The sequence below is a fragment of the Orcinus orca genome, chromosome 12, assembly GCF_937001465.1.
Source record: "Orcinus orca chromosome 12, mOrcOrc1.1, whole genome shotgun sequence".
Taxonomy (NCBI): Eukaryota; Metazoa; Chordata; class Mammalia; order Artiodactyla; family Delphinidae; genus Orcinus; species Orcinus orca.
The window spans coordinates 66,594,555-66,622,551 of record NC_064570.1 but is presented as its reverse complement, the minus strand read 5'-3'; the positions used below and the strand labels follow the sequence as shown (position 1 = coordinate 66,622,551).

Below are 27,997 nucleotides of genomic sequence, written 5' to 3'. Positions count from 1 at the left end.
GACGTCCTGATGTGTATACTGGTCACGGATTCTTCCAGACACCATCCAGTCTTCCCAGTGATGTGTAAGAGATGCCTCCACCAGCCCCTGAGTACCTGCTGGTCTTAAATTTCATCCTTCGCCTTCTGCAAGGTGCCTCAGGCACTTTTGTAGCACCTTTACTGCTGTCACTTACACATCTCTGTAAGCCATTTGGGGTCAAAACTGTTCAGCTGCACATGAAATAAAGGCAGAAAGAAACCTCGGTGGAGTAAAGGAGCAGCTGGGAGACAAAGCACAGTACCGTGGTCAGTGCTCATTGGTGAAAGCTCGTGGGCGGGGCATGGCTGGGAGGTGTGCATCTTCCCTCCGCTCCCTCCTCAGCACCGGAATGATTCACCTGTGTGCGCATGGGGGTGTGCATAGTTTTTAATATTGAAATGTTTGAGACAGAGAGGGTCATAATGAGTCAGTGCGTGTGGGGCACCACTAACCAAGTACAACTGTAGACCTTCAGTTTCTCCCCAGTTTGTGTTTCTGTCCACCCCAGTGCCAAGTGGTTCTAAGTCCCAAACCTCAGCAGGGTTTTGCAGGGCAAAATTGTCCCTTTCTCAAGTGTCCCCCTCTGTAAACACCAAGCTGAGGCTTCTTTCCCCTCATACAGAAGTTACCTCTTCTCCACTGTCTTTCCATCTTCCATAACTGTTGAAATCTCTCCTTTGCTTTTGGCCACTCTGTGTTCTATTCCTTAATGTGGCTTATCTTTATTCTTTTTCTCGCACGTTAGTGGGGTCTTTGTTGGGAGAGGATATAGGGGAGGTGTTTAATAAGCTTTCTTTTTTTCTGCCAAGAAATGAAAAAAAAATTATTAAAAATTTGTTTTTATTTTCTTTTTTAATTGAAGTACAGTTGATTTACAATGTTATATTAGTTTTAGGTGTACAATATCGTGATTCAATAAGCTTTCTTTTTTTAAAAAAATTTATTAATTTGGCTGCACATGTGCGAGATCTTCATTACGGCATGCAGGATCTTTTTAGTTGGAGCACGCGGGATCTTAGTTGCAGCATATGGGCTCTTAGATGTGGCACGTGGGATCTAGTTCCCTGACCAGGGATTGAACCCAGGCCCCCTGCATTGGGAGTGTGGAGTCTCAACCACTGGACCACCAAGGAAGTCCCCAATAAGCTTTCTTTAATCAGAAAACAATATTAACATTATGAGGAATTTTGTCTCCCCCTACCCCGTGGTTTTTTTTTTTCCTTTAGCTTCATTGAGATATAATTGACAAATAAAATTTTAAGATTTTCTTTTTTTGGTAAGATATTTAAAGTGTGCAACATGGTGGTTTGATATACGTAAACATTGTGAAAGGATTAACATATCCTTCACCTCACATGTATCTTTTTTTGCGTGTGTGAGAACATTTAAGTTCTAGTACTCTCAGCAAATTTCAACTACATGTGTTATCAACTGTGGTCACTATGTTGTACATTATTAGATCCTCAGACCTTATTCATCTTACAACTGAAAGGTTGTACCCTTTTACTGACCTCTCCTTGTTGCTCTCACTCTCTAGCACCTGGCAGCCTACTCTCTTTCTATGAGTTCAGCCATTTAAATATCTATTTATTTATAATTAAAAAAAAATTTAAGACTCCATATATAAGTGACATTATGCAGTATTTGTGTTTCTGTGACTCATTTCACTTAGCATAATACCCTCCAGATTCATTAATGTTGTTGCAAATGACAGGATTCCCTTCTTTTTTAAGGCTGAAATTTATTCCACTGTGTATGTAATAAAATATGATATATATATATATATATATATATATATATATATATATCATGTTTTCTTTAGCCATTCATCCATTAATGGACACTTAGGTTGCCTGCATACCTTGGCTATCATGAATAATGCTGCCATGAATGTGGGAGTACAAATATCTCTTGCAGATAACTGATTTCGTTTCTTTCGGATATATGCCCAGAAGTGGGATTGCTGGATCATATGGTAGTTCTATTTTTAACTTTTCGAGGAACCTCCATACTGTTCTCCATAGTGACTGTCCCAATTTACATTCCCACCAACAGTGTTACAGGGGTCCCCTTTTCTCTGCATCCTTGCCAACACTTGTTATCTCTTATCTTTTTGATGATAGCCATTCTAACTGGTGTGACATGATATCTCATTGCAGTTTTCCCTTATGATCAGTGATGTTGAGCACCTTTTCATATATCTGTTGGCAATTTGTATGTTTTCTTATGAGAAATGTCTATTCAGGTACTTTGCCTATTTTTGAATTGTGTTATTTGTTGCTATTGAGCTGTTTGAGTATTTTATATATTTTGGATAACTTGCAAATATTTTCTCCCATTCCATAGATTGTCTCTATACTTTGTTATTTGCTGTATAGAATCTTTTTAGTTTGATTCAATACAATTTATTTCTGCTTTTGTTTTCTGCACTTTTGGGGTCATATTAGAAAAATCATTGCCCTGACCAATGTCAAAAAGATTTTCCCCTGTTCTCTTCCCCTATGTTTTATAGTTTCAGTTTTTACATTTAAGTCTTTAATCTATTTTTGAGTTGATTTTTGCATACGGAGTGAGATAAGGGTCCAATTTTATTCTTTTGATGAAAACAGAGTCTTCTCAACTCTGTTTATTGAAGAGACTGTCCTTTGTGTGTTCTTGGCACCTTTGTTGAAGATCAGTTGTGGATTTATTTCTGGGCTCTCTATTCTTTTCCACTGGTTTATATGTCTGTTTTTATGCCAGTGCCATGCTCTTTTAATTATTATAGCTTTTTAGTACATTTTGAAATCACATGGTATGATGCTTTTAGCTTTGTTCTTTTTGCCCAGGATTGCTTTGATTATTTGAGGTCTCTGGGGGTTTCATGTGAATTTTAAGATTGTTTTTGGATAAATCTTTATAATTGAAGGAGCTTATATTAACTAGACTCATTCCTTGGTGAGGCAATCTTTTGTTAGTTTCACTTTTGCAAAACAAAGATTTGATAATGTATATTTACATACTGGAGATACGGCTCAATCTAATTTATCAGTTAGGTGCAAAACCACAGTCCATCAGTAATAGTGGCTCATCTTTAATAAGCTCTGGGATAACAGAATAAAATATTACTTTCTGAAATGTAACTGAAGAGAACTATTATTGGTCCCTGAAGTTAAAAAGCTGTCATTGTTCTTTAATAAGATAATTTCATCACTAGTGGTGATATTTTATCTAGTAGTCTAAATTCCTACTTCCACCAGCAGGAACTTCACTTCTTTTTAACATGATCAAGTGTCCAATTTTAGAACAGCAGATGGCTGGAGCTTGCTTTATACTGATTAGTAATATTTTTTCTTCTAATGTACAGAAAACATTTCTTTAGTCCCTAGCAACTTGATCATCTGTGCACCCTTACAGAAATCTCAAAGTGCCCTATATGGCTCAGAGTATTATGTACAAGCACTTACATCTATCAGGCTTTTGTTTGGAGGCCAGAGCAGGAATGTCACATGATACGCAGGAAAAGGTCCTGTAATCTTGCTTATTCATACGTGGCACACCATAGTTTGTCAAGAGTCTTTTGTACTTTAACAACACCTTTCCAAGAACTTACGTTGCTTCCATCTAAACTAACTTGAAACTTCCTTAGGGGAAAAATAGTATACATTTCTGTTTGTGAGGGAAACAGAAAATACTTTATTTTATACTGGATTGTGAGTTAATATGTCTGGGTAGACCATTACTGGCCAGAGCTGGAACCGAACTCAGGTTTGGCTGCTCATTGCTCTGGAGTCAATGTTCCAGAGACAAGGGTTGGTGAAAAAAAAAGATGCTTTATTCAGGAAGCCGGCAACCTGGGGAGATGGCAGACTAGCATACCCTAAACCACCTCCCCGTTGTTGGTTAGGGGGCAGAAGGTCTTAAAGGGGAGTTTCAGGGGTGCACAGGCGGTGGGGGGCGCTCCATGCAGAACAGCACAGTCAGCTCCAACAACCGTCTTGAAACTGGTCATGTGGTGGTCTAATCAGCATCATCGTGATTGTTTTAAGCATAGTTACTCTTCAATTCCAGGGTTGATTTGTTCCCATTTCCTTGAGGCCAGTTCTTGGAATTGTGCAAGGCACAGACTCAGTACTGCTCAAGACAGAGCAGCTTATGTCATGGCTACAGTCTGGTCATCCTGCAGTTAGCTTTTTCCCTCTGGTGGCAGTTTTAGTATCTGCAAAACAACTCAGGAATGTGCATCAGACACTGTTATCTATGTTCTTCAGGGAGGGACTAAAGATTCTGTGACGCTGTTGTCCTAATCATTAACTGCTTGAGCCTGCTCTTTTGTGACTCAGGGGAGGCCTGGGAGACTATGGCTTTTCTACAAACAAGAGACAGGGGACATGGAAGGGCTTTTGCATCTGGAGGGGCCCCCTCCAAGGTCTGGCTCTGTCTCAAGACCTCTGGGAGTTATTTGTGGGGGATCCACCTTGGCTTTTAGGAGCAGGAAAGAAGTATTCAGGGAATTGTCATGGCCTGGGAAGGGAGCAGGAAAGTGTACTAATTGGAGTTTGAGTTTTCGAGAATGCTGTGTGTTTGTGTGTGTGTTGAAGGGAGGGAGAATAGTGATAGAGGAATAAATAGATGACTTTTCAGATAATCTGAGTGAAAACCTAAAATGAAAAGGGACAGCCTGGTGAGATGGGAGAAAACATCCAGCTTCACCACCTGTCTCCCAGTATGCTCTGAAAATTCTGGCCCGCAAAGATCCTCTTTCTTTAAGAATTTGTAGTGCATGTAATTATAGATTATCTGGCATTTTACTTTAAATTATTTTAAAAATGTGAGTCACTGCAAAGTGGTTTAGAGATCAGGCTCTGGAGCTAGGTCAATTTAGGACAAATCCTGGCTTTATGATGTATTAGCTGTGTGACCTGGGACAAGCTACTTAACCTCTCTGTGCCTCAGTTTCCTCATATTTAAAATGAGGATAATAATAATATCTACCTTGTTGTTTTGTTATGGGTAAATTACTTAGCCAGCAAAATTAGTACATATTCATTGTAGAAAAGTAGATAGTGGGAATTCCCTAGCGGTCCAGTGGCTAGGACTCTGTGCTTTCACTGCTGAGGGCCCAGGTTCGATCCCTGGTCGGGGAACTAAGATCCCGCAAGCCAATGAAAATAAAAGGAAAGAAAAGAAGATAGTATAAAAATTAGCAGAAAAGGAGATAAGCATCTTCAATCCTTCCACCTATAGGTAACCACTATTACTATATTGGTACATACCCTTAAATGTATTTTGTGTGCAACCTTGAGATCATACTTTTCATGTTATCTTGTAACTTTTTCCCTTAATAATATATCATGAGCATTTGCCCATACTTTTCAACATCATATATCTAAAATAGAACTACATTGATTGGATAGGTAGTTTTTAGTTTATTAAAGTGTTCCCATATTGTTGAAGCTTTAGGTGGCTTCCAGATTTTCACTTTTACATGAAATGCTTCAGTATACATTTTTGTATGTTAATCTCATTCTTGAAGTTATTTTCCTTGAAGAGAAATGGAATTGCTGAGTCAAAGGGTATTCGTTTTTATTTTTAAGGCTTTTGACACATATTGCTAAATTGCCTTCCAGAAATGTTCACTAGCGATGTGTGAGAGTTTGTTTTCTTGCCCTCTTGTCAGTAGGGATTATTCTAATTTTTTTACATTCAATTTTATAGGTAAAAATTGTGTCTTCGTTGTTTGATTATGAAGAAGACTGAACATTTGTATATGTTTTTAGCTCTTGGATTTCTTTTTCTTCTCTGGTGTGTGAAGTACCTGTGTATTCCTTATTCACCTTTTTTTTCCTTTGAAGTATTCACTTTCTTGTAAACTTTCAATTTGTAAGAGAGCTTTATGTTGAAAAGCTATTGTTTGCCTTCATTAAGATATTTTTCCCCCAAGAAGTAAAATTTCAACAACTTTGTTAATGAATCTGATACTCTGAGGTTGGTCAATTAAGCTTCATCCATGAGGTCTCTAAGAGAAAAACTACAAATCAGTTGATATTATGATTTTATAGTACACAGGTATATTATTTATAGACACAATTGGGAAGTCTTTTTTTTTTTCCTTCTGAAAATAGCAAATACTTGCTGGTGAGTTGATTTACTGTTTGGAGTTTGCTTTGTAGGTGGAATATACTTCATTCTGATTAGGTATTGTGAATCCTGTTTTGTGCTATACCTATGATATCATTTTTTTTTTTTTATCGAAGTATAGTTGATTTACAATGTTGTGTTAGTTTCTGGTGTACAGCAAAGTGATTCAGTTATATATACATATATATACATATTCTTTTTCATATTCTTTTCCATTATGGTTTATTATAGGATATTGAATATAGCTTCCATTTGCTATACAGTAGGACCTTATTGTTTATCTGTTTTATATATAGTAGTTTGTATCTGTTAATCCCCCCAAAATATGGAATGCCTCACGATTTTGCATGTCATCCTTGCGCAGGGGCCATGCTAATCTTCTCTGTATCATTCCAGTTTTAGTATATGTGCTGCCGAAGCGAGCACTATACCTGTGATACCTTGATGGAGTCCTCAACTAGTTACTGGACACTGTCTTGGTATTTTGTTTATTTATTTATTTATTTATTATATGTAAAATATATAGAGATGAGATTTCTTTTTTTTACATCTTTATTGGAGTATAATTGCTTTACAATGGTGTGTAAACTTTACAAAGTTTCTGCTTTATAACAAAGTGAATCAGTTATACATATACATATGTTCCCATATCTCCTCCCTCTTGCGTCTCCCTCCCTCCCACCCTCTCTATCCCACCCCTCTAGGTGGTCACAAAGCACCAAGCTGATCTCCCTGGGCTATGCGGCTGCTTCCCACTAGCTATCTGTTTTACGTTTGGTAGTGTATATATGTCCATGCCACTCTCTCACTTTGTCACAGCTTACCCTTCCCCCTCCCCATATCCTCAAGTCCATTCTCTAGTAGGTCTGTCTTTATTCCTGTCTTACCCCTAGGTTCTTCTTGACATTTTTTTTTCCTTAAATTCCATATATATGTGTTAGCATACGGTATTTGTCTTTCTCTTTCTGACTTACTTCACTCTGTGTCTTGGTATTTTAAACTCTTAGAGTCAGCCACAGTGTTTATGTCCTGTATTTATCAAAGACTTGCTGTGTACATAGCTCAAAAGTCGAGATGGAAGGCACAGAGTTTTGTGATTCTAGAGCTGAGGTCATAATGCTTAGCGTACAAATGACTTGAAAGGTGGGATTTTTAGAAAGATTGGAACCATTGCCAACGGTGAACGGTTCACTGATTCTCTTTGAAGAGTATTGCAAGAGCTCACCCTCTGTAGGGCAGAGCACTGTTGCTCAGGCCTCCTGCAGGTATAACTTCTGAAAGCATGTTGGAGGACTCATTTATCTGTGTAGCATCTTGAGGCTTAAGTGCGAAGCATATATTTGTGTGAACTGAAGGAAATTTCTTTAGAGTGCAGTTGAAACTTTACTCACACCTTCAAACTCATTTTGGAATTTAAAACAGCTGTAAAAATTCCTCTTGTACTGACGGAGTTCCCAGGGGTGTGTCTCTCCTTCCACTTTCTTTACTTCCCAAGCTCTCCCCAGCACAAGGCCCCCCAGCCGTCTAAGGAGATATCTCTGGTGGCATAAAAGCCTTCTGAAAACCATTAGGTGACTCATACCACGCGTGTATGGCTTTAGGCTTGACAGGTGTTTTTTTTACAATAGTTCACCCTCCCACTCTAAGGAGATTTCTGAAGTTCTGATCAGGGAGTCTAAAAATTCACATTTTGCCTAATAGGTGATGAGGAGGGTGCTTATCTTACCTGTCTGGATTTTTTTTTTTTTACTCAAAGTTTAATGAAATATTCTGTATTACCCATAATCCTTTTTTGAAAGCGAGAGCAGACTATGAGGAAATATGTAGAATGAGTATAACTCAGCAGAGGAAAAGTCAAGTTCTTACTCCTATTATTTATAAATAGAGATGTTATTTATTTAGGCATGATAAATAGATTCTTTTTTGATGGTTGAATGTGAGGGTTGCTTAGAATTAAATTTTTTATTTTAGTTTTTCTGAGTGGCTGGGACTTTTTCTAGCTAACCTAAGTGGTTTTATAGCGTTTCTCTGGCCGCTTAATCTGTATTTAGAATTTTTAGCAGTATTTTCAGAAAATTTCCAAGGTGCATCATTTTGTAAAAATTTGTGTTACAAACTTGTTTCTTTTTGATTCCCCCTCCCTTGGTCTCTCCCTTCCCCACCTCCATCTCGTCAGTTCCTCCACTTCCCCAGTTCTGGGTCTGTTTAGTTTTCACCTCATGAGTAATGATTATTATGAATTCGGCTCGTTCTAATGAGGCACTAAGGCTGTCTCTCAGGTTTTGGATTTCCTTTAGGAGAACTGTTAATTATTACCGCCTCACCTTCTTATACCTGGCACAAAAGTAGGTTGCAGAAGGAGAAGAGGAAACACCTGTTTATAAAATGTGGCGTTTGAGTAAAATTCTAATGCAGAATGATTAACAGCAGAGCCTCATAGAATCAGCTCAGCCCCGTCCGTCTTGATTCGGTTTCCCGTGGTTGTGGATGTCGCATGTTTCGTATTATGTGTAGACCTCTTCCACCATGCTTTTCATGTCACTCTCTACTTCTCTTGCCACCTTTTTAATTCACAACTTTAGTTCATTTCTCTGTCACGTTAGCTTTTTCACTGGGCTTTCCCAGCCACCAGGGTCAAGTTCCCTCAATCTGTAAATCCAACAAGCAGCCGCTAAATTTGTATTTGAATGGGGTCCCTGCACTACGCAGGCCTCCTAGAATTCCTCCTGTGTTATGGTCCAAGTCCTCAGCCTCTTCAAGCCTTTTTACTGTGAGCTCCAGATTAATTTTCTAGTCTCGTCACCTGCTGCTCCTTGACCTCCAAATTCTGCCCTGTTGATCTGACAAGCATGCCAGTCAGGACAGCTACTGCTTTTCCTACCACCCATCTCTGTGCAGAGAAATCCGACCCACGTTGGAAGGGGCACCATCTCCTCCAGCATTCCTTTGCAGATCCCTCCCGTTGGCAGTGTTGCTCTGCATTCTGCAGCTCCGGTGTCACTCATCGGGAATTTTTTTTTTTTTTTTGCGGTATGCGGGCTTCTCGCTGTTGCGGCCTCTCCCGTTGCGGAGCACAGGCTCCGGACGCGCAGGCTCAGCGGCCATGGCTCACGGGCCCAGCCGCTCCGCGGCACGTGGGACCCTCCCGGACCGGGGGCACGAACCCGTGTCCCCTGTATCGGCAGGCGGACTCTCAACCACTGCGCCACCAGGAAAGCCCGGGAATTGTTTTTACATTTGTAGGCTCTTATCTGTGTCGCTTGAGGGTAGGAACCAACTCATCTCTTCCTGGTTCCCCTGGACACACTCAACCTGCTTGGCCTGCGGTGCTCACTCTTTCATCCCCTTCTGGTTCTTTCCCCCATTAACATTCTCATTTCTCCTGTTGTAAAACAGCAACTACTGCAAACTCTCTCTTTAGCCAAATTCCCTCTGTTACAGCTGTATCTCTCTCTGCTTGCCTCTATGAATTTATTTTTTGTAATTGGAATATAGTTGATTTACAACGTTGTATTAATGTCTGCTATACAGCAAAGTGATTCAGCTATACAATATATAAATTCTTTTTTTAATATTCTTTTCCATACGTTTTATCATAGGATATTGAATACAGTTTCCTGTGCTATATAGTAGGACCTGGTTTATCCATTATATATAATAGCTTACATCTGCTAACCCCAGTCTCCCACTCCACCCCTCCCCCAACCCCCTCCCCCTTGGTAACCACAAATCTTGAACTTTTTTTTTAATGGAAGAGACTTGCTTTATTGATTTTCCTGATAAACAAGCTCATTGGAGAAAAATACAAATAATACAGAATTTGAAGAGGGTAAAAATCATCTAAAATGCTATCACCCAGAGGTAAATTGTGTTTCATTAAACATCATGTCCCATTTCACACGTACACACACGTACATATGCACTCTTGTGCATGATATCACAATTTTATATTAATGAAATCACACTGTACATACTGTTCTGTAACCTGCTTAAAAAAAATTCAGCAGTATATTGGGGACATCTTTCCAAGTCAGTTCATGTTAATCCTCATCATTTCTGTAAGCAATTATCAAGCACTCGATTGAATCAACAATTATTTAATCTAGCACCTTTTGATGAGGCTCCCCATTCTTTCCTGGTTTTTCATTTGTATGACTAACCCTGTAATTGCATTAGGTAGGGTTCTCCAGAGAAACAGAACCAGGGGACATGCACACAGAGAAATATAAAGAAATGGCTCATGTGATTATAGAGGCTGAGAAGTCCCAAGATCTCCAGTTGAAAGCCTGGAGATCTCCAGTTGAAAGCCCCCCATTAACTCTTTTTTTTTTTTTTTTGTGGTACACGGGCCTCTCACTGTTGTGGCCTCTCCCGTTGCGGAGCACAGGCTCCGGACGCGCAGGCTCAGCGACCATGGCTCACGGGCCCAGCCGCTCCGCGGCATGTGGGATCTTCCCGGACCGGGGCACGAACCCATGTTCCCTGCATCGGCAGGCAGACTCTCAACCACTGCGCCACGAGGGAAGCCCTAAAGCCCCCCATTAACTCTTAAGGATAAATTCCTGCATGTGAAATTGGTGGGTCAAATGTGTGTGTATGCTAGGTGATATTATTGCCTATCAGAAAGGTAAAGCTGTACCCAGGTAAAGTTGTCAGTGGCTTTTCCACTGCCCTCACCAACATGAATATTGTCAAATCATCCTAATCTTTGCCAATTTTATGGTTTAAAAATATCTTTCTTTCTTTTGCATTTCTTTCAAGACTAAGGTTGAATATTATTTTGTAAGTTAATGTTTGTGTGTGTGTGTGTGTGTGTGTGTGTGTGTTTTCCTTCAATTAGACTGACTGCTGTTTTCTGCACTTTTCTAGGGTCCTAAATCCAAATAATTACAATCCTATAATGGAACTTATTTAGTGTGTGTGTGGAATTGCTTAATCAGATCCTTTGCCCATTTTACTATTTGAGTGTTTTGTCTTTATTTATTTGTAAGAACTTTTCAAAAAGTATGCATGTTGGGGCTTCCCTGGTGGCGCAGTGGTTGAGTCCGCCTGCCGATGCAGGGAACATGGGTTCGTGCCCCAGCCCGGGAAGTTACCACATGCCGCGGAGTGGCTGGGCCCGTGAGCCATGGCCGCTGAGCCTGCGCGTCCGGAGCCTGTGCTCCGCAACGGGAGAGGCCACAACAGTGAGAGGCCCGCGTACCGCAAAAAAAAAAAAAAAAAAAAAAGTATGCATGTTATCATATGTTATCACAGTTTTCTTTTAAAATTTTTGGTTTTTATGATTAAGATGAAAAGGGCCTGTGTACTCCTAAAATTGTAAAAATATTAATCTGTAGTTTCTTCTGCTATTTTTATGGTTTTATTTTTTAAAATTTAACTTAATTTAAAATTTTTTATACTGGGGTATAGTTTTTTTTTTTAATTAATTAATTTATTTTTGGCTGTGTTGGGTCTTCATTTCTGTGCGAGGGCTTTCTCTAGTTGTGGCAAGCCGGGGCCAGTCTTCATCGCGGTGCGCGGGCCTCTCACTGTCGCAGCCTCTTTTGTTGTGGAGCACAGGCTCCAGACGCACAGGCTCGGTAGTTGTGGCTCACGGGCCTAGTTGCTCTGTGGCATGTGGGATCTTCCCAGACCAGGGCTCGAACCCGTGTCCCCTGCATTAGCAGGCAGATCCTCAACTGCTGCGCCACCAGGGAAGCCCTATAGTTGTTTTATATGGCTTTATTTTTTAAATTATCTTTTATTTTTATATTTGTATATGTCATAGATACTATAACATCTATATATTTTACCTTTATTTCCATAATTTCTAATAGGTAGCAACCTCTTTAATCCATTGGGTACTGCTAAATATATATATGGGTTGCATTATTTCTTCTTTATTAGCTGAAATATAAAGAGAAACTTTATCTTATTTACTATTTGGTTTACTATTTTGGTTACTCACTTACTATTTGGAACAGTTTGTAATAGCACAGGCAGGATAAATCTTAATTCTTTCCTTTATCAGTTAGTTTTTACAGGAACTTCCTTACAGTAAAACTAGTGTAATTCAAGAGAGTGTGTTGCACAGAGCACAGTGCCTGTTGGAATAGCTTCTTGGAATACCTTTCTTTCAAGTAAAGGTATAGAGGTTTGCATGAGATCCTGTAAATAATGGTTTGGCTAAGTGGTCATGTAGTTCCACCTCCTATTTTTTCTTTCTTTTTAATTTCTTGAGGTGGTTATTTATTAAGCTTCCAAGCAAATATAGTGTAGCATAAGACACTCCAAATCTATTCAGAAGAAAAGTATAAAATACTACCAAGTATTATTGCTAGTTTCTTCAGCACCTCCTGTTTTTTCTAAAAGAGGAATAACCATCTCCCCCCCGCAGCCTTCCTTCCTCCCTTCCATCTCCACACACATAGATATCAATGCCTATATGTATATGTACATGTTTATCACTTCAGGTTCCAGGACAGCCCCATATGGTCAAACTCTAAGTAACTGTGATTCGGCCCAGAGTTAGTGAATCCATTGTAGGTGCCTGATGGGTAAAGGAGCCCCTTGGAGGAGCAGGGACAGCTGGTTATTGGAGGTCACTGTGCTTCTCGGGTCTTCCCTTGTCTTTGGCAATAGTCCTGCTTCACGGTGGACCTGCCAAAAACTCGCTGGGTCCTTTCCTTTCGGTCCCTCTCAGGATAGCCTGTGCCAGAATTGTGAATGCATCCCCTGAGGATCCTGGCAGAAAACCTCAGGGTGACGGGTGCCGCCACCACCTCAGCGTCTCACTGGGTCTCCCCATCTCTTGGCATCTCTCTGGCTGTGAGTGGCTTCCTCTGCAAGGCAAGGTGAATCATGTTGTTTCATGCTGTCTGCACCACCCCCCGCTCTGGTCTGCCTCTGAAAAGCAAAGAAAATCGTTCACTCCCCTGCTCCCACGTCTGCTGATTGCTCAGGCCAACGTGCTGTGTCCGTGCCTCAGCCCTATGAGAAGGTTCGGGCCGTGAGGTACCTGGGCTCACACTTGGCCAGGAAAAGCCCCAGAGGAAGAGAGGCCACTGCCTGCTTCCTGAGCTCTCATCTGTCTCCATGGTCACTGGCCTTGCTCTGTGTTGTCATCTTGCGTTGCTTATACTTTCTTTGTGTTTAATAGAGATTCTTTAAATCAGACATTTTTAGATTTTTTCCTGACCTAGCATCCCAAGTTTCGAATTCAGGCATACTGTAAGTTTTTGCTCCCCTGCCTTTGCTTTTCACCTTTATGTAATCACTGCTGTAGGTCTAGAGGGTTTATTAAAAAGCACATATTTGTTACATCTTCCAAAATTTTTTTCTTTAAAAGTGTCACTTCTTGGTTTTTCTTTCCTTCTAAAATCTCATCTTTATTCTTATCCTTCTAGGGTTGTGTAATTTTAAGTCTCTCCAGTGAATTTCTATGTGCCTGATGTATAGTGTTTATTAATCAAGTGTAGTTGTGTTATTTTGTAAAGTAACATCTCACATTACCAGTGTGAATGGTTTTTAAAAATGTTTTATTTTCTAAGCAACTGTCAATCCAGTTAATGGTGGGACTTGAGGCTTAAAAATTGACAGCTTGTAATGCTGTAGATGAAGGGGGTGCAGGCGGTAATGCTTATCCGTCAGACTTCTCCAAGTAGCCCCCATGCAGTACTACGCAACTCACCCAGCTTCCTTTTTTTTTGCAGTACGCGGGGCTCTCACTGTTGTGGCCTCTCCGTTGCGGAGCACAGGCTCCGGACGCGCAGGCTCAGCGGCCATGGCTCACGGGCCCAGCCGCTCCACGGCATGTGGTAACTTCCCCGGGCTGGGGCACGAACCCGTGTCCCCTGCATCGGCAGGCGGACTCTCAACCACTGCGCCACCAGGGAAGCCCCACCCAGCTTCCTTTTATCTTTTCCTTCACATCTCTGAAGCTGTCTTAGCTTGAGGTAGAGAAAAAATGTTCAGAATGTGCAGTGGTCTGCAAATTAGATATCATCAGTATTCATAAAGATATATTTATCTGAGGAACTCTGATATCAATAACTTGTGAAGTTTTTGTCTATTTTTTTTTGGCCGCGCTGCGGCATGTGGGATCTTAGTTTCCCGACCAGGGATCAAACCTGTGCCCTCTGCAGTGGAAGTGTGGAGTCCTAACCACTGGACCGCCAGGGAAGTCCCTCTCTTTTTTAATCTGAAAAATTGCCCACTACATTGTTACATTGAATATAGTCTAGAAACAAACCTAATTCATTAATGTCATTTTAGCTTGAAGTTATTTGTGCTTTTACTCCACCTCCTTTACAGTCTTCACTGAGGAGATCTAATTTAACCTGCATTCTTGACCTGATCAGAATTTTTGTACTTTGAGTCAACCATTGAGGGAGTCAATGTAAAATGAGAAATTTGTCTTATTTATAAATTGTCAGAAGGCAACAATCCCAAGACTCTCTATGTAAACATGAATAGATAGATGGAAACACAATTTATTTAGGAGACAAACCCTAGGAGCCCAAACCTAAGGTCTGGACATTTCCTATTTAAGCAAAAATAGGAAAAAATGAGAGCATATATGGCTCCCATTCTATGACTATTTTCAAATAAGAGTTGCTATACTCTAAATTCTGTTTGTGAAGCTGGGAGCTAAAAAGAAAACAATCTAAAACATGCTTATTTCACCTGAATCTGTATCCTAGCGTCTGTACTGGCATGCGTATGATTGGAACATGTAGAGTTGAATCAGCACCCTTGTTTCTGGTTAGTTGCCAGAAATAAAGACATCAAAGGAAATAGTAAACTGGGCAGTGAATCAAAGCTGCGAGGCCTTTCCATTTAGTAGCTATTGTAGGTCTCTCCACTGCTTTCTAACTGAAACTCTCCTTCCCACAGTCCCCTGTGAGAAAGGGCCACCCTAGGTAGACCAGTTGTTCGTTCTTGTTACCTTTACTTTGTACATGTGTAGAATTGTTTCTGTGGGACAGAGTCCCAGATGTGGAAATATTCAGTCAAAGAGAGTGAACGTTAATAGATTTAACAAGTACTACCAAGTTGTCCTTTAGAAAGGGTGTGTCCATGTGCACTTCCACCAACAGTGAAGGTAAAACCAGCCACTGAGTTGTGATGAATACTGTGGGTTGTTTGTTGGGAGCCAGACAAGCCTGAAGTTTTGCCAGCCATCTTCTAGACAAGAAGTTGATTCTTGGAATGGTTAAAAGCTGTTTTAGGCAGTGTAAAACGAGTTACAGATATTCTTAGAAAAGAACATTTTCTAAGAATACTTAGAATACATTTTCATAAATAAAATGAAAATATAATATTAAAGAATTTAAAAATAATACATAATCCTACTCTCAATAGATATTCATTTTTGCAAATTACTGTCTGCATATGGTTATATTTTACTGGTTATAATTTGTGTGTATTTTTATATTTTACTTTTTTTTTCAGAGAACTGTCTCATAAGCTGTTTCCTATGTCTGTATGTCTCATAATGGTCATTTAAAAGCTGCATTTTGTCATTGTACCATAATTTGTTAACTCAGCTCTTAATATTGAATATTTAATATATAACCAAATACTTAAACTACATGTTCTTAATTAGATTTATTGGCTTGTTCTGGTTATGAGAGTAATGTAGTTCATTATTAAAAAATTTGGAAAACACACAAAACTTAGGAAGACGTACACAAAATTCTTTCTATAACTTCTGTTAACGAACTCTGTGAGTATTATATATTTTCTTCCTGTCTTTCCCTAATACACTATTTGTGTAAAACATATTCGTTTTCACATGTTTCTAAACCCCATTTTTTTTGGCTGCTCCACGTGGCATGTGAAATCTTAGTTCTGTGACTAGGGATCGAACCTGTGCCCCTGCAGTGAAAGTGTGGATTCTTAACCACTGGACCGCCAGGGAAGTCCCTAAACCCTTTAAAAATATCATTTCTCCTTTTTTAAAAAAAGGGAAGTTTTTTTCTGACTATAATAGTAATTTGAAATTATTACAGATTATTGGGAAACAATCCCAAACATCCATACTATCATCCTGAGGCATAAACCATTAATATTTTGGTTTATTACCTTCACATTTTATTTTCTTTAAAAAAAATCTGAGATCTGGTATCATCAATGGTTCTTAACTTGGGGATGGTCATGGACTCTAAAATAAAATCCAAGTTAAGAACTCTTGCTGTATATGTAAATATACCTCCTTTTTTTCTATTAAACATTATAAAACAGGTGTTTTTAAATTATTGGGAACTCTCATAAATCTGCAGATTTGCTGATTGTTATGGGTTGAATTGTGTCACCCGAAAATGCACGTGTGAAAGTCCTAACTCCCTTTACCTCAGACAGTGACCTTATTTGTAGACAAGTTCTCTATAGAGGCAGTCAAGTTAAAATGAAGTCATTGGTGTGGGCCCTAGTCCGGTATGACTGGTATCTTTATGAAAAGAGGAAATTTGGAGACAGACGCACACAGAGAAGATGGCCATCCACAGGTCAAGGAGAGAGGCCTGTTCTTCCCTCATAGCTCTCAGAAGGAACCAACCCTGCTGACACCTTTATTCCAGACTTGTGACCTCCAGAATTGTGAGACAATAAATTGTGACTATTGTTTAGGTCACCCAGCTTGTGGTATTTGGTTATGGCAGCCCTAACAAACGAATACACTGATTATGTAGTCTTATATAATATAGACGTGTAGGTGCATATTTAGTTTGTGCTAGGCACTGTGCTGGGTTGGGAGTACTAAATCAACAAAGTCAAGTTCCCCGACCTTAAGGTGCTTAATTGGCACACAGGAATAGAACCCTGGGGTCATGCTATGATGGGTGGTGCTCAGGGCATCACGGGAGCCCAGAGCTGGGCCGGGGTGAGGGCAGACTTCCCAGGAGAAGTACCACTTGAGCTAAGTTTGGAAGAAATAATAGGAGCTTACTTAACATTTCTATTGTGGGATATTAGGGTGTTTTCACTTTCCTGTGTTTTTCAATTATTTCTTTAGGATAGATTCCCAGTAATGCATTACTGAAACAAGAATGTGAAGCTTGAAACATCATTTTTAGGGCACTGTAATTTTCTAGCAGGTGGAGGTTTCCTGGTTTATTGAATCATCCTCTTTTATTGGATGACAGTCTTCCTGATGCTGTTTCCAGTTTTGCTACTATAAATAACGCTGTCATGTACATCTTTTTGTAGGTCCGTTTCTTCTCTTGGGTTTCCCACTTAGAGAAGTTCCTTTAGCATTTGTTGTAGAGCTGGTTTGGTGGTGCTGAATTCTCTTAGCTTTTGCTTGTCTATAAAGGTTTTAATTTCTCTGTCGAATCTGAATGTGATCCTTGCTAGGTAGAATAATCTTGATTGTAGATTCCTCCCTTTCATCACTTTAAATATATCATGCCACTCCCTTCTGGCTTGTAGAGTTTCTGCTGAGAAATCAGCTGTTAACCTTATGGGAGTTCCCTTGTATGTTATTTGTCATTTTTCCCTTGTTGCTTTTAACAATTTTTCATCTTTAATTTTTGTCAGTTTGATTACTATGTGTCTCAGCATGTTTCTCCTTGGGTTTATCCTGTATGGGACTCTCTGCACTTCCTGGACTTGGATGGCTATTTACTTTCCCATGTGAGAGAAGTTTTGGACTATAATCTCTTCAGATATTTTCTCGGGTCCTTTCTCTGTCTCTTCTCCTTCTGGGACCCCTATAATGCGAATGTTGTTGTGTTTAATGTTGTCCCAGAGGTCTCTTAGGCTGTCTTAATTTCTTTTCATTCTCTTTTCTTTATTCTCTTCTGTGGCAGTGAATTCCACCATCCTGTCTTCCAGGTCACTTATCTGTTCTTCTGCCTCAGTTATTCTGCTATTGATTCCTTCTAGTGTGTTTTTCATTTCAGTTATTGTATTGTTCATCTCTGTTTGTTTGTTCTTTAATTCTTCGAGGTGTTTGTTCTTTAATTCTTCCAGGTCTTGTTAAACATTTCTTGCATCTACTCGATCTTTGCCTCCATTCTTTTTCCGAGGTCCTGGATCATCTTCACTATTATTATTCTGAATTCTTGTTCTGGAAGGTTGCCTATCTCCATTTCATTTAGTTGTTTTTCTGGGGTTTTATCTTGTTCCTTCATCTGGTACATAGCCCTCTGCCTTTTCATCTTGTCTGTCTTTCTGTGAATGTGGTTTTTGTTCCACAGGCTGCAGGATTGTAGTTCTTCTTGCTTCTGCTGTTTGCCGTCTGGTGGATGAGGCTATGTAAGAGGCTTGTGCAAGTTTCCTGATGGGAGGGACTGGTGGTGAGTAGAGCTGGTGGTTGCTCTGGTGGGCAGAGCTCAGTAAAACTTTAATCCGCTTGTCTGCTGATGGGTGGGGCTGGGTTCCCTCCCTGTTGGTTGTTTGGCCTGAGGCGACCCAGCACTGGAGCCTACTCGGGCTCTTTGGTGGGGCTAATGGCGGGCTCTGGGAGGGCTCACGCCAAGGAGTACGTCCCAAAGCTTCTGCTGCCAGTCTCCTTGTCCTCACAGTGAGACACAGCCACCCCCCGCCTCTGCAGGACACCCTCCAACACTAGCAGGTAGGTCTGGTTCAGTCTCCTATGGGGTCACTCTCCTTCCCCCTGGGTCCTGATATGCACACTGCTTTGTGTGTGCCCTCCAAGAGTGGAGTCTCTGTTTCCCCCAGTCTTGTCAAAGTCCTGCAATCAAATCCCAGTAGCCTTCAAAGTCTGATTCTCTAGGAATTCCTCCTCCCGTTGCTGGACCCCCAGGTTGGGAAGCCTGACATGGGGCTCAGAACCTTCACTCCAGTGGGTGGACTTCTGTGGTATAAGTGTTCTGTCTGTGAGTCACCCACCCAGCAGTTATGGGATTTGAGTTTTTTGTGATTGCGCCCCTCCTACCGTCTCATTGTGGCTTCTCCTTTGTCTTTGGATGTGGGGTATCTGTTTTGGTGAGTTCCAGTGTCTTCCTGTCGATGATTGTTCAGCAGTTAGTTGTGATTCTGGTGCTCTCGCAAGAGAGAGTGAGCGCACGTCCTTTTACTCTGCCATCTTGAACCAATCTCTGTCGTGTACATCTTTCTGCATAGAGGTTTTTTCATAATTAAAATTATTTCCTGGGACTTCCCTGGCAGTCCAGTGGTTAAGACTCCACACTCCCAACGCATGGGGGACAGGTTCAATCCCTGGTTGGGGATGATCCTGCATGTGGCATGGCGTGGCCAAAAAAAAAAAGAAGAATTATTTCCTTAGTGATAGAGTCCTAGAAATAGAATTAGAGTATCAAAACAGTCAAATTATTTTTCAGAATTACTGATTTACATTCCCATTAATAATCAAGTGAAATTTATTAACAAATCAATTTGATTTACTATAGTCTTTTATATCCTTTGGGGTGTGTTGAAACAGTTCAGTACTTCCCTCTTTTTAAGACTGAACCTTTCCAGGGAAGTAAAGTGAGGTTTGTATCACTTGGGATGCAAGACCCCCCTCCTCCTTAGATTCTTCTTTTCCTCTGAGAAAAACCTGCTTAAAGGGCATTGTACCATCACAGACTTGCCCACACAGCTTCTGTGCTGGTTTCTCACCAGCAGATGTGTGCATTGGTCTCTGTTTATACTCTTAGGTCATTGTCTGTCTGAAATCTAACTATCCCAAAAGATCAGCCTTCCAAATTGGCTATTTCTGTTCTATTCTGAGATTCTCTCAAAAAGACTCATGTCCTCTGCATTCTGCTAGACTCTAAATGTTGGCAGCATATCTAATGTAACAGTAACAAAAACCCCACAATCATGGTGACATGCTGGGCATATGGGTGCATGAAGGAGCTGGATCAGGAGTGATGGGTCCTGCCTCAGTGAGAGAAGAGTTTGTTAACAAGCTTTGTATTGTTTCCTTCATTTTAAAAGTGAGTGTGTGGGAGGGAGACGCAAGAGGGAAGAGATATGGGAACATATGTATATGTATAACTGATTCACTTTGTTATAAAGCAGAAACTAACACACCATTGTAAAGCAATTATACCCCAATAAAGATGTTAAAAAAAAAAAAAAGTGAGTGTGAGTACATGTTATTCACTCAACCAGATAGTGAGCGTCAAGGAACAAGGACTCACCTTAATTAGTTTTGTATTGTCTACCCCAAAGGGTGCCTTGCATAATTAATTGATGCTGAATAACCATTGATATAATTTTTTTGAAAATGCCCCATTCACTAGTTACTTAAAAAACTTTACTTTTGACATCGGGGGAAAGAAAGCAAAGTTATGCATAGTTTAAACACTACAGAAGCACATATGTGGAAAGTGTGAGTCTCCTATGTTCCCGTCCCACAAAGATGAGCAATCATGGTCTGCAATTTAGGACATGTTTCTCCAAATTTTCTCCCTAGTGTTTAAAAAATATAATGATGCTTCACCTCACTAACAATAAGTGAAATACAGAGTAAACAAAAATGAGATTTTTTTCCCCTATCAAGTTCTCAAAGGTAAGGCGAAACATAACAGACAGACCTGATTATGTTCATGTTGGTGGACATGTAGGGAAATGGCACTCCTGTAGATGTGGGTGGGAGTTGAAATCTATCTAGAGGGTAATTTGTCAGTAATTACCAAAATTTTGTCTACACATATCTTGTGCATTTTCTCTGCTGACTTTAGAGAAGTAAGAATGTTGAGAGCTGTTTTATAATAACGTCGTTAGGTGATGCGCTGGTGCTGGTGGTGGTGTCTCTACTATATGAGGAGGCTTGGTGAAGTCTCATCTGAGTCTGCTTTGTACCCAGAACAGTGCCAGGGGGCAATGTGGGTCAAAGCAACTCTCATGATTCTTTCACAACGTAGGCAGAGAGATAAGCTTCCCTGGGGAGGAAAGATTTTTTACCATTGCTCTTCTCAAGGTGGAAACAATCGGAGGTCCGCTCAGTCCCTGCAGACACTTTCTGAAGGCATTCCCTAGAACTCCCTCCTTTCCTCTGCTTCTAAGTTCTAAGGTAGCAGAGAGATTCTGCCATATGACGTATTCATAAGATTCAATTGACCGTAAAGCACTTTGTAAATGTAAGTGCTATAAGTGACCTAAATTATATCAGCAGCTTTTTGAGAAATGGAGAGAGGAAGGAAAAGGAATGTAAGGGAATGGGATCCAGGGAGCCAACCTTGCCATTTTCAAACTATAACAAATGGGTCATGGATCTACATTTTGTAATTTCAGAAATGACTAATGCTTGGACTGTTTTTGAGCATCTTAAGAGTGGCTTCATTCCAAGAGAAATCAATCTCTGTACATTACACAGATTATGCCACTTTTTAAATCCATATTTGAATTTCCTCATCATCCTGTTTCCAGCTCGAAAGAGCCTGAGAACCCGTACTCAAGGTGGTCTTCTCACATCAGATGCTAAGGAAGTGTCCCTGTAGGCAGCTGGCCACCAGCCGAGCCTCAGAAGGAGCCTCTGCCCAGCACCTCTCGTACAGGGGGCGGGGCTCCAAGGGCCCTTTGGGAAAGCAGCCTTGGCGCTGACTCTCGACAGCCAGAGCTTTTCATTGTTAGAAAATTCATCAGCCCTTCCTGCTGCCGTCTGGAGCCCCCAGAATAAATCTACTGTGTGTGCCCTTCCTGTACTGAGGATGGCCATTCCCCACCCCGACCCTGCCCAAATCATTTCTTCCTCGTAGGAGAAGATTCTTCTTTGTAGAATAGTACGTGGACCATCTAATCCTCCCCATCCGCCCTTGTCCTTAGTGCTGTCTTTTTATAATGAATCCTAAAATTGTTACGTTTGTTCACTTGTTTCTGACACCCACGTCTCTCCATTGTCTCCTATTGACTTGGTCTCTCCATTGTCTCCTATTGACTTGTAAGCAAACTAAAACCCCAGAGCAGTTGCTTTTGAGCCTAAGTGAATGATGGAACCTCTGTTTCTCTGAACTGTCTTTTTCCTTTCAGCTCATTTTTTTTTCAAGCCAGACAGACCTCTTTTGGAATTCTGATTCTCTGGGTCTTATCTAAAGCATTCATCTCTCCCAGCGTGAAGTCCTCAGATAATTTGAAAAGCCTGTGATGTATTTACCCAGGCTCAGGGCTCCCAAGAGGGTGACAAATCCGTCATAACGAGTTTGCCAAATGCCTGCTGGCAGCCAGTGGCTTCAAGGCTCCGTGGAGAGAGGAGGACAAAACCCAGCGCCTGGCTGCACGGAGGGGCCCAGGTCGCGGGAGCTTTGGTTTGACTATTGACATGTAAATGGTCAGAGGGGCCTGAGGCGGATCCCCGCAGACCCTCCCGCCATCCCTCCAACCACACAAAGCCCAGCCCTGAACGGCTGCCGGCTTTACCCTGTGAGGCGCTGGGTGTCCTGACTGCAGAGGTAAGTCCTGAATCAGCTCTGCTGTAAAACTGTTCTGTTTGGGATGGTGATTGTGGACTGGAAACTTCTCCGAGCCACATGCAGTGGGAGCGGTCCCTTTGGATGTCGACAGAGACTCTGTGAAGGTTTTTGAAATGAAAAAGAATACTATTAAGTGATGATTAATTTGATTTGGTGTAAGAAAATAAACAATCACATTTGCCCACCTGTATGTGCATAGACAAGATTTGATGCTAGATGAGTTTCAAAATACTTTTTGAATTTTACCTGAAATTTCTGTAGCATTATTTTCGGCTTTGTGTTTCTGTAGTCCCTCAGGCACCCCCCTACCCCCTTTCCCTCTCTCAGTCTCTACCTCCCTTCCCTTCCGTCCTCCCTCCTTGTTCTTTTTTTTTTTTTTTAAATAAATTTATTTATTTATTTTTGGCTGCATTGGGTCTTCGTTGCTGCACGCGGGCTTTCTCTAGTTATGGTGAGCTGGGGCTACTCTTTGTTGCCGTTCGTGGGCTTCTCATTGCAGTGGCTTCTCTTGTTGCGGAGCGTGGGCTCTAGGCGCACGGGCTTCAGTAGTTGTGGCACGCGGGCTCAATAGTTGTGGCTCGCGGGCTCAGTAGTTGTGGCTCACGGGCTCTAGAGCACAGGCTCTGTAGTTGTGGCGCACGGGCTTAGTTGCTCCACGGCATGTGGGATCTTCCCGGACTAGGGCTTGCACCCGTGTCCCCTGCATCGGCAGGCAGATTCTTAACCACTTCTGCCACCAGGGAAGTTCCCTCCTTGTTCTTGTAGGGATGGTAAATTGTGTGACTCATAAAAGGAGTATCACAATGTGCTTTACAAATTAGAGAAGTGAAGGAAAAATTATACACCATTAGAATTATATGAATAAACCATCACTAAAGACTGGAGGAGCTGAGTCTGTTTTTTTCTCTCTCTCTCTGAAATTTCAGGGGAAAAGTTTATGTAGCTATAGTGTCGTAAATTTAGCATGTGAATTATGTGTGCTGGATTGCATGTACACCCTTTGCCAAATCATATATGCATTGACCTCCCCCACCCTTCAGAGCCGTTCCTTAGAGATATCTGAGATGCTCTCTCCCGGGCTTTTGTCCTCAGCAAGTCCCCCAGTACAACGGGATTCACAGCTCTCACAGTGTGCATTTTTTCAGTTGACAGTGTCATGCTTTGGACTGATTTTGTTACAAGTCCTTTAAGAGCTAGCGAGAAGTTACTGAAAATATAAACTTAGATTTCACATTCATAATGAGTGCTAGGTTGAATCTGAGAATCTTGATTTTAAAAAATCTCAGCTGAAAGGTTTAATTTGGTAAAAGTTATCCCACGTAGGACTCATTTCCCTGACTGCTTGCAGAGGTGGTGCTTTGAAGGAAAACATTTTTTTAATAAAATGTAAATGTTTCCAGATCTCTTTCTCTCTCTGGTACAGATATTCTTTGCAATATGAGTTCTGTACACAATGCATCCTGAGGACTTGAATGTTGATAGGTGGTTGTTAGTTCAGACACTTTTTTTGCCCTCTTAGAGTAATTATAGTAATAGAATTATCCTTCTATACCAGAATACCCATAACGAGATTGAAAAAACAGTTCACGCAATCAGGCTTAGATCCAGAAACCATAAATCCTATCAGTAAGTGTGAAGTCTATTCTTAATATTTAAGTGTCTCATGCTCTAATGAGCCTAATTAGGGGAGTTTGGTACAATGAAAAGAACACAAAACTAAGTGTTACGAGACATGGGATTCGGCTCTAGCTACTTAGGTGGCCTTGGGCAAAATGACCGACTTCTCTGCCCTCAGTGGTTCTCGACCATTGGGGGCACCAATGGTTGAGGACCCTGGAAACTAAAACCCTGCAGTGCCACCCGGTCCAGGGCAGAATTGGCCCACTCCAAATGCCAATGGCTCCCATACTGAGAAACACCGAACCCGACGGTGCCTGAGGTTCTTTCAGCTCTGTTTCTCTCAAGTTCACAAGCGGAGCATTGAAAGCATCCAGAACGATGTTGAACTGTTACACTTAGTGTCTGTATCTCCCATCTGGCGTTAAATGCTGTGCTGCTGGGAGTGAAGTCAGACCCAGTCGTGCTGGGCCAGGACACTCGTGCCATGGCAGCTCCAATTCAGAGCTTCACTGCTGTGGGAGTTCCCTGCTGTAAGCACAGAAGAATACCGAGACTGTTCAAATGCAGGTCGGGAGCTGGGCCCGGGTGTTTTGGTTGGCCTTGGATTGTCCTTCATGTCCTCCTGTCCTTAAAGGGAAGAAGAGGGTTTATTGTGGCCACAGCCCTGGCCTCCAGGGCCTGGACAGCTGTCTCAGTGCACTGCCCCGCTGCTGGGCACTGTCACCTCTGTTGGGAAGGGGTCAGCGTGGCGGCAGGTGCCGTCTGCGTATCCTCCCGCTGCAGGTTGTCACAGGCCAGGCCAGAGGCCTTGATGAGGCAGAAAGGGATTCGGGCTGGAATAAAGATTCCTGGGGAGTCTGAGTTCTTAGATAGTTTGGTGTGATTAAAATTTTTATTTGACAGTCAAGTGCTGTTAAATCAAAGTCCCACAAGAAAGCTTCTCTGCGTGTAGAAAGCAATAGAAAGGTGAGTGACTAATCCTCACCAGCAATTGTCTGTGATGCTGTACACATATCCAATCTTAATAACTCACGTGTAAGATTACCTGGAACATATTTGTCAATTGATGTGTTGTTTTCAATTAAAAAAATAATTTTATTTAATTAAAATTCGAATACATAATACATAAAACTACCAGTAATTACTGCATTTTGATATATATCCTGCTGGTCTTTAAAATTTTACAAAAATGGGGTTACAGTATATGATGTTTTGTAACCTGCTTTGTTCACTTCACACTGTCTCACGAACATGTGTCTTATCACATAGATATTACATCATTTTACATGCCTCCTGGTGATCCATTGAGAGGACAGTGCCAAAGAGCAGAGACCCTAGAGTCGGACTCTGGGTCCATACGTCAGCCTTGCCTCTCATTAGCTGGGCAAGTTATTTAACTGCTGTGTGTCTCCATCTGCTCTTCTGTAAAATGGGGAGAATAGTAATACCCACTGCACTGGTCTGCTTTGAGAATTAAATGAGGAGATAGATGTTGAGTGTTAGAATAGAGCCTTGCAAAAGGTAAACACTCACTATCTGTGAGACAGCATCATCTCATCAGCATCAGCATCATTGACTGTACCATCTCTGCTAACCCCTCCCCTGGTATTCTTGCAACTGTATCCTTTCTGACCTGTAGAGTTACTACTTTTCATATCAGTTCCTAGAAGTGGAATTTCTGGGTCAGAGAGCAAACAACGGTTAGAGGCTTTGGATACATATTGCTGAATTTCCTCCTTTCTCAGCACTCACTCCTACCAGCTTTTCTCAACTGAATTAAAAAATTCAGCTTGGCTTCCTTCTAATATCCTGTGTGCTCTGGGACCTCCCCCTTCCAATAATTGGGAATATAAGCTCCTATAATATTGCTCTGGGGCAAGTATAATTAAGGAAATGAATTAGCCACAAAACGACTTCAATAAAGCATGCCACAGTCAAATAAAGAAAAAAGGTGGTTCACCTGCCACTTGGTATTTTCAGTGCTCCAACTTCTCTCCATTGATCAAGAATTGTTTAGGTATGGGATGACGCGATGTGGAACCCGTAAGTGTAGTCCTCAAGCTCTCTTCCCCTCCAACCAAATTTAACTTCTTGACATGCTGGAAGAAAAAAAAATTATCTTCAGCAACAGGGTAGGAAATGTACGTGAAATTAGCCATATAACTTGTAAAACATCAGGTTAGTCTCTTTATTCTGTGATATGTGAAAATCACTCACTTCATTGCATTTACTTTTACATTTGAAGTGAAGAAATTGTTGCAAAGATGGGATTCATAGTGTTTGCTCCTGGACCTGGGAGTGAGAGCTGTGGTCCACGTTCCTTGTTCAGCAGTCCTGTCCTACGAGTTGCTTGGTGATAACTCAGTTCTCCCACCCTCAGGTGACCGAGAACCCTCTGCACAGCATGCTGTGACCTGGCCTGGCCTTTATGTGTATCAGTGCAGCATTGCTAGATGAAGGCTGCTTCTCTGTTGATCTCAGCAATCCAGCCACCTGCATTTGATGATAAACACGAATGCAAATGTGAACATTTAAACCATATGACCCAACACAGTTATGAGGGAGACATCCAGATGATTCCGAAGATGTTCAGTATAGATTCGCATTAGCGCTACCAAACGCAAGTTCGTGTGCCCGATGCACAGTGAGGCCAAACAAACCAAATGTCGGAGTTTACAGCAGAGAAAGGTTTTTGTTTTTGTTTTTTTTTAGATTTATTTTTAACATCTTTATTGGAGTATAATTGCTTTAAAATGGTGTGTTAGTTTCTGCTTCATAACAAAGTGAATCAGCTATACGTATACCTATATCCCCGTAGAGAGAAAGGTTTATTGCAGGCCCGAGCAAGGACAGCTGGGTGTGGCGGGTGGGCAGGGGAGGGCTCAGGCTGAAAATACCCTGAGCTCCCCAAAGGGTTTCAGCAAAGCTGTTTTAAAAGCCAGGTGAGGGAGCGGGTGTTGCAGGGTATGTATGTGATCAGCTTGTGCAGAATTCTCTGGTTGATGTTGAGGTAACTGGGTGATTAACAGTACCCTTAGGCGCCCTGTACGAAGGTCTTGGAGCTCATGATCATCAAGTAGTTAATTTCTTCCGTTTGGTGGTGGTTTTATCATCTGTAAAACAACTCCGGAAGTGTGCATCAGATACTATTATCTAGGTACTTCAGAGAGGAGCTACAGCAAAGGATATGGCGGAGGGGTCTGTCCTGGGGAGGCCCCAGAGGGTCCTGCTTGGTTATATTAGGAGCACAAAATGTGAAAATTCTCATCAAGAATTCTCAGGCCTCTGAAAATACGTCTTAAAACCCCAGAACTGTGCTCAGGAAAGGCTGACTGTTTGCAGACACTGTCCAAGGTACTTTTGATAATTATTGGCATTCCAAAAAGGAAGGTAAATTATATTTTTATTGTTTCTTTGGATTGATTCACTTTTGCTCAAGAATAGTGCCTTTCAGACTTTTGACTGTGACCCATTAAAAGAAATATATTTTACATAGTCACTGGCTATGTACCTACACATATAAACACATACAAGTGAAACAGTTGTTTCCCAAAATACATGCAGCACACTCTATTTCCAGTTCTGTTTCATTCTTTAAAATGCTGCTTATGACCCACTAACTTATTTTCATGACCCACAAATAGGCCTGCACGACCTGCAGTTTGGAAGCTCTGTTCCAGAGGTGGTGTGGTGGATAACTTTAGTGGGGCCTTTATCACGGTGGAAGCCCGTTGCCTTCCTCTGGATGCCGAGCCCCGGGCGTCACGTCTGGCGGGTCTCGGGGCCACGGGCCTGGGCAGGCAGTGAAGGTGGAGCCCACGTGCTGGCTGCCTGGGAACTTGAACAGCTTCGCTTTTGAGAGCGTCCAT

At 41.4% G+C, this 27,997-nt stretch overlaps 1 protein-coding gene, 1 long non-coding RNA gene and 1 other non-coding gene across 4 annotated transcripts in view; 1 reads left to right on the top strand and 2 right to left on the bottom strand.

Moving 5' to 3' along the window:
- Positions 1-27,997, top strand: part of ANKRD6 (ankyrin repeat domain 6) — a 256,275-nt gene that overhangs the window by 24,571 nt on the left and 203,707 nt on the right. The window lies entirely within an intron of this gene.
- On the bottom strand, positions 36-7,193 carry LOC125960685 (uncharacterized). The gene is made up of 3 exons (XR_007470612.1): positions 7,116-7,193; positions 651-822; positions 36-212 (listed from the first exon to the last, which is right to left on the bottom strand). It is a non-coding gene; the product is annotated as an uncharacterized LOC125960685 (long non-coding RNA).
- On the bottom strand, positions 6,461-6,567 carry LOC117199399 (U6 spliceosomal RNA). Its single transcript, XR_004480636.1, has one exon. It is a non-coding gene; the product is annotated as a U6 spliceosomal RNA (small nuclear RNA).